A 7,550-nucleotide genomic window follows, 5' to 3' on the forward strand; every position below is an offset into this window, starting at 1 on the left:
ACTACAGCTCCTATTATCCATGAGAACATGGCATTAGTCCAACAGGTTCCCAATCCCTGATCTAAAAGGCTTTCCTAAAGAAGATTTTGGCCATCTGACAGCAGGACATTAAAGAGGTGGTGAGACTTCGGGAAAGAGTTCCAAAGTCTGAGTGTATGTGTGGTCATTTGGGAGCAATTTATGAAATACTGGGGAGCCTTCTCAGACATCTAGTCTGCAAGTTCTGTTGGTCATAGTCTTTAACTTGCAGACCTTTCATCTACCACATACTCTGTATCAGTGTTTCTCAACCGTGTGTGTGTGTGTGTGTGTCATTGGCATCTGAAAATTCTGTGAGGGGACTGTTTGCAAAAAGTACAATATAAGAAGAAAATTAACAAAACCATTAAAGCTTGAAATGTTCACAAAGTTAGAAGATCGTACACAGCTTATTACATGATTGCACATTAACATGGGACGGCAGTAGTTCAACATTATTAGGGGAACCCAGGTTTGAAGGGTATGGAGGGATTTTTATGTTAGCTAAAGGGGAGCATGAGGTTGAGAAACATAGTCCTCTATTCACAATGCCCTTTTAACTGTTTCCTCAACACAAACCATGCAAGAGTTGATGAGCACTGACAGTCATATGACTCTCCAAGAGAAAAAAATACTCTTGACATCTACATGGTTCTTGTGAGTGTCATTGCAATAGAATCTGCATTTTCCCTTCCCAGGGTGTGTCTGCTGAGTGTGGCTATATGCGTATAGAAACTGGGATAGTGCTGGGATATTCATACCTGACTTCACTGAATGTGGTCCTACTGATGGGAAAACATGCTTTCCACCATTTCTTAAAATGTGAATTACAGTACAGAAGTAATGCATACCTTACTAAATAAACACTACAAAAGTACTTGTACCAGAGTATCCTTTTACAGCGCCTGGAGGGATTGGGAATTGGAGGCACTGTATTACAGTGGTTCCGTTCCTTTCTCTCCGATAGGTACCAACAGGTAGCATTGGGGGAGGAGGTTTCAGACCCTTGGCCTCTCAATTGTGGTGTGCCACAGGGCTCTATCCTCTCTCCCATGCTATTTAACATTTATATGAAGCCGCTGGGGACAATCATTAGGAGATTTGGGCTGCAGTGTCACCAATATGTGGATGACACTCAGCTCTATCTCTCGTTTAAATCTTCACCAGAGTTGGCTGTGGAGACCTTGTCCAAGTGCCTGGAATCCGTGAGTGGATGGATGGGAAGGAACAAGCTGAAGTTGAACCCCGATAAGCCCGAGGTGCTACTTGTGGGGGACAAGAGAAGGTTGGGAGATGTTGACCTGAAGTTCAATGGGGTGAGTCTACCCCTGAAGGACCAGGTCCGCAGCCTTGGGGTTGTGCTTGATTCCAGGCTGTCCATGGAGGCTCAGATTTCGGCAGTGAGCCGGGCAGCCTGGTATCAACTACACCTCATACGAAGGCTGCAACCCTACCTTCCTGTTCATCAGCTCCCACTGGTAGTACACGCCCTGGTCACCTCTCGTTTGGATTACTGTAATGCGCTCTACGTGGGGTTACCCTTGAAAACGGTCCGGAAACTACAACTTATACAAAACACGGTGGCTCGACTACTTACGAATAGTCGCCGCCGGGATCACATCACACCAGTGTTGTTCGATCTACACTGGCTTCCAGTTGTCTTCCGGGCCCAATTCAAGGTGTTGGTATTAACCTTTAAATTCCTATACGGTCTCGGCCCAGTTTATCTTACGGAGCGCCTTCAACGCCACCAATTATGCCGCACAACAAGATCAGCCACACAGGGCCTTCTCTCAATCCCGCCGACAAAAACAGCTAGATTGGCGGGAACTAGAGAGAGGGCATTCTCAGTGGCGGCCCCCACCCTTTGGAACTCCCTCCCACAAGATCTACGGCACGCCTCTTCCCTAAATGTATTTCGTAAAGCCTTAAAGACCTGGCTCTTTCAACAGGCCTTTGGGATTTCCGGGGAGGGTTAACTTTTATGACTGAAATGCCTCTTACCCTGCACTAATATTGTTGCTGCTGCTGTATTGTTTATATATTGTATTAATGTATTTTATCACATTGTGTTTTAACCGTTTACATGTACGTCGCCTAGAGTGGCCATCGTCCAGATAGGCGACACATAAATTAAATTTTATTTATTTATTATTTATTACTTTGGGTGTAAATGCTTAGGAGAGGTGTTTATTGGTGTAAGGATGGAAGAATGCAGCATATTCAATGCAGTCCACAGTGTTTGACTTTTGTATTTATAGTGATGTCCTTTGTATAGTCAGCGTGAGCTGCAGTACTGAAGTTTCACTTCTGCAGTTTGATCCGCTTAATTAGGAAGGGTGATCTAAAAAAGCAAAAACAAAGACTTGATAAAAAAGCTATTGGTAGAATGGTCTGCTACTGGTTAGGATAAATGTGTTGTAGAGGCCTAGATTGTACCACATGGTAAGCCAAACTATGGTTTACCAGGACTGTGAACATTTGGGCTCCAACAAAGGAACTTCCAGACACTTTGCACCTCCCCTACCTTTTTGACTCCTATGCCGTGCTGAGGTAAACTAAGGTTTGGCTTAGCACAGTGCTTCCCAGACACCCCCCCATGGACCACTTTAATATTGCTGAGGGTCTTGGTGGACCACTTAATGGGTTTTTTTGCCTGTTGTAGCAATAACATGCTGTGCTAGATGCTGGATCATTTTTACATCTAATTTTTGTGTCTTATGTCTTAGATATTTTATTGTATTCCATAGAATTGAAATTGTATTACAATAGATAAGCAATCAAAGTGTTAAAATCAGTATGAATATTTAATGCCGTGGATGTGCTGTCTCCTGTCTTTAGCCGCAAATGTACAGACAGGCCATGGACATCTGAATGAAGCTCGTGGACCACAGTCCATGGACTAGTTTGGGAACTCCTGACTTAGCCCAAGCTATTGGTTCAGCAGACTCCTTCCTAACCATGAGCTGTAGCCATGAAAAAAACTTGCTCCCAGTGGAGGAGTAACAGACTGGGAAGGAGCAAAGCAACTGTGAGCTTCTCTCTGGGAGCCTGCATGTTTGTGGTCCTGGTCAGCCACAGTTTGGCTTACGTCATGTGAACCAGATCAGTACATTTCTAACTTGTATTGCAGCACCTGCATCTCTGCAGTGCCATCCAGGCTCCTTCTGGGAGGAAAGGTGGGATATAAATTAAATGTGAATTGCATCAGTTGAACATTTGTGCTCATTTTTAAAAGAATTATTACGTAGATAATGTTAAGTTTATATCTCTCCCTTCCTCCCAAAAGGATATCCTGCCTTTGTTCAACAAAGTTTAGAGGCTCTTGTGATTCTGAGGTGATCATAATATGGGATAACATAGGAAAGTGTCTGATACCGAGTCAGACCATTGGTTCATCTAGCCCAGTATTGTTTATTTTATTTATTTTATTTATATCCTACCCTTCCTCCCAGCAGGAGCCCATTTGTGTTCACTGTTCATTGTCGACACTGATTGGCAATAGCTCTCCAGGATTTCAGGCACGAGTCTCTCTCAGGCCTACCTGGAGATGCCAAGGATTGAACCTGGTACCGTTTACATGCAAGCATGTGTTCTGCCACTGAGCAATGAGTTTTCCCCATGCATCTCCCATCACATGTTAACCAAAGCCAGACCTGCATAGCTTCACCACATTTTCCATCATGTCCATTTAGACCAGGATCAGGTTCATGCAGCAAGGTTATCCCTCCTTTCTCCTGTATTTGCCCAAGAATGTCATGTAGCAGTTTGCTTGGCTGCCAACAGGTGATGCTACAAACTGCAGCATGACAACAAACTTTTGAGAGCATCTGGGCCTGGGGTGGAGGGAAATGGAGACAGAAGCAGGGAGGTGTAAACAGAGGGAGTGGCTTTGGTGACTGTAAAGAGAGAGGTGGGTTTCCGTGGGAGTGTGGGTAGGTGGGGTTGGTGAGTGAAGTGAGCATGGACACAACCCCTAGTATACCATTTGTCAAGTTACCTATAGTGGGTTGGGGGTAGTCCCTTAATAGGATGCAAAGTTGCTGTCCTTACATCTTGCAAGTGAGCAATAGTCCACAGCTTAAAGCGAAGTTCCAAATGCACAAAATATCTTAGTTCTTTAAAACACAATTCATCTAGACACCTGCCTTTGTTTCTCCCCATGTTGTTCTTTCTGGTCATCCTTGCCTTGTTGAATGAATGTCTGCACATAATCCCCCTCCTTTAATCAGAATTAATCCCCCCAACTGCTTTGTTGTGTAACAGTATCCTGTGCTTTGGGTGAACAGTTTGCCACAAAATGAATTTGTCGAAGCAGAAGATCGTGTTGCAGTTTCAATCAGAGGGTCTATTGCTCTGAAGGAATCTTTGGGATTTTCAAAATCATTTAATGTGAAGGCTGTTATAAACTATGTTGTGGGACTGATGTTTTAATTCAATGCTGCATAATGATACGATCTTATTGAAATGGCTAATTCCAGGAGTTCCCTTACTGCTTATTCTATGTAGTTTAGAATGTGCTAATCCTAGCCAATTTGTGAATAATAATTATAAAAAGGGGTATAAGAAGTATTTTGACATCACACCTTCTATACTGTACATTTCATATTTTCAGTGCATTCAGTGCAATTCTATGCATATTTATTGTACACATTTTTGGAAGGTAAATTTACATTGATGTCAATAAGATGTATAGCACAATCCTCTCAGGGATGTAAAGGTTTTAATTCATGGCTGTTATTTCCTATCAACAACCTTTTTTCTTATAATTTCTGCAGTGAACTATACAGGGTTTTATTACCAAACCATGTCTATCTGTGATACCTCTGGGCACTTGCTATATTCTGTTTGGGAAAGAGATCTTGTTACATTCCCACCAAAGTCTCAGTTTACAAATGTAAACAAATTTTGGTTTGATGTGAATTAGAGCTCTCCCATGTGCAAACAGGGTTAAATGTGCTTCTTCCATGTGGCACACTGCTAATTTGAAAAGAAAGAGGGTGGATTCTGACAGATACTATGGCACCTTACAACCAGGGCACGTGTTCATTTGGTGACCCTGCAAGAACTGTTTAATGTGATATGAGTAGTATTAGCAGCAGAAACAAATAAATCCTTACCTGTTACTTTAACTTTGAAGGATGTCAAATCTTTGCAGCTGGTTAGTTTTTTTATATAGCAGGTTTTTTTGGCCAAAATCACTTTCATAGTGATTTTAGATAGTAATTTTGGCTATAAATTAATCCTGTATTTTCTTTTTTTAGTACAAGTTCATCAATATGTGGGACATAGGCTGCTTTCAGACATGGGGTTTATTGTATTAGTTTAATGGATTTAAATAGTAGCGCTTCTGTCCCGATTTCTAAAATTCTTTAAGGGACAGTAGCTTTTTCAGCCAATATACCGGCATTTTGCACAACTGTCTTTCACATGGCTGCAATGAACATCTTGTTTTCGTCCCTCATCCATTATACATTTGCGCACTGTTCCTCACTATCTAGGAGGTCTAAGATCTCTTCCCGTCACCATGCAAGCCCTCTCCCTTTAGCATCTGACTTTTAAAATTATTTTAGTTGTATAGACGGTTGTGTGTGGGAAATGCAGCTGCTATCTGCACCTATGCCTGAGTACTGGTATAATTTTCATCAGGAAAAAAAACTGCGTCTAAAGGGTGGGAACGCACTGCATGCTAGGATGCCTGTCATATCAACAGTTGCAACGAGCAAAAAAACCCTGTGATTTTCCGGGTTCCCAGGCTTGCAGACAGATTATTTCTGATAATATTTATCACAAAAATTAGTGCTAAACTTGCATTATATTCCACTAGAATTCCAGAACTAGCTTGTACGTCATGTGAAAGATCAGATATAATGCTCAAATTACCAGGTAAGAAATCGTCAGAATAATGGAATAAAGTGCAGTATGAAAGCAGCCATATTCTAATCCTTGCAGATTGGTTGGGATTATAGACTAAATAATAACTTTTCCTCAATATATGTTATCAATAGACATTACAGTACTAGCGGTAATTAAATCTGGGAAGGTGTTCTACTGACTTTTTAAAAATTCTGCATTGAAATGGCTTCTGCATAAGGCGAAACTAAAGGTGGCCCTATACAATTTAAATTGAATGAATCAACTGTGGCATAAAATACACTCCAATTTATGTTTTTATCACTGTGTAGTAAGAACCTTACAGCAGAGCAGATTAAACATTTAGATTGGCAAGACCTTTCCCACCCAGGAACAGTCTTCAACCTTTTAAGATGTGAAGATCTACCTCATAACCCAAAAGCTGAATATGGGGTCCATCTTAATTTTTATCAGACAGGTCAGTTTTTCTTATTGGTTCTCTTCTCATTACCATTGTTTTTAGGGTAGAGGCCATAACTCGGTGGCAAAGCAAGAAATTATTAATTCACTGGTATCTCCAGTTAAGAGGGGGTTGTGAAAGACCTGTCCCAGAGACTATGGAGAGTTGGTGCCAGTCCGAGTCAAAGGGAGCAAGTCTAACTATGGGAAGTCAGCATAATTTATGGCAATTTAACTTAAGATGGTTTAAAATACCCTATTCAGGAGCGAGGCTGCTGCCGTCAGAGCCACCCCAAGCCTGACAGAGGCTTTAAAATAGAGACTGACCTACACCGCCCTTTTTGCTTGCATAAATTCTGCTGGATTACCAGGCCATGTGATTGAGCTACATGGGGTTAGGATCCAGCATAACTCCCCTCTTGGTCTGATTCTGCCCCTACCATGTTTTGGGGACTTACACTGGCCTTGACTGAGCCAGGATGAGGGATTGATGCCAGCGTATCTCTGGATGAGCCAAGGTTGGGGACTTATTCTGGCATAGTTCCGGCTGAGCTAAGAATCCATCAGATTCAAACTTGTTCATCCTGGTGGATCTTGGGTTTGAATTGCTCCCCTACATACACACAAGCCTAGAGATGGATAAATTGAGCTGGTATAGGGCAGCTTCTTAATGCTCCTTTGCTTTTCTGTTAAACTTAACAAAAAAATGATGTGGGTGTGGTATTGCTGGTACAACGCAGCCAAGATCAAGGTGAGACCCAGTTGCTGATCACAACCCACCAGTTCAAGACCAGTGCTGGGAGAGGCAGTCTGATGACTTACTAGCATACTGTGCTGGCCATCAGAAGCCGCTTTGGCTGTCTTTGATATAGCATGGTATAGTCATTTTATTGGACAGACTAATGTTTTTAATACATGTTTTTATTTTAGTTTTACTGATAGTGACAGTCATTACAAAAACAGTAACACTTTCCCAGCCCCAGGGCCCAAATTACAGGAATTAATGGAGTACATTATGCCATAGGTTACCACATGTGGCTGATGGTTTCATGTTTTGCTTATTCATATTCTCATTAGCAACAAATGTGTCCAAATGTCAATAAAACAGTTGTCCATTCAATACCCGTATTTGCTTAGTGAGTTTCTTCATAAGCACAATGGTCCAGATTTGTTGTCTCTAGCAGTCTAAAGACAAATTTCTAAGCATTCTAAATGTGTGT

The sequence above is a fragment of the Rhineura floridana genome, chromosome 1, assembly GCF_030035675.1.
Source record: "Rhineura floridana isolate rRhiFlo1 chromosome 1, rRhiFlo1.hap2, whole genome shotgun sequence".
Lineage (NCBI taxonomy): Eukaryota > Metazoa > Chordata > Lepidosauria > Squamata > Rhineuridae > Rhineura > Rhineura floridana.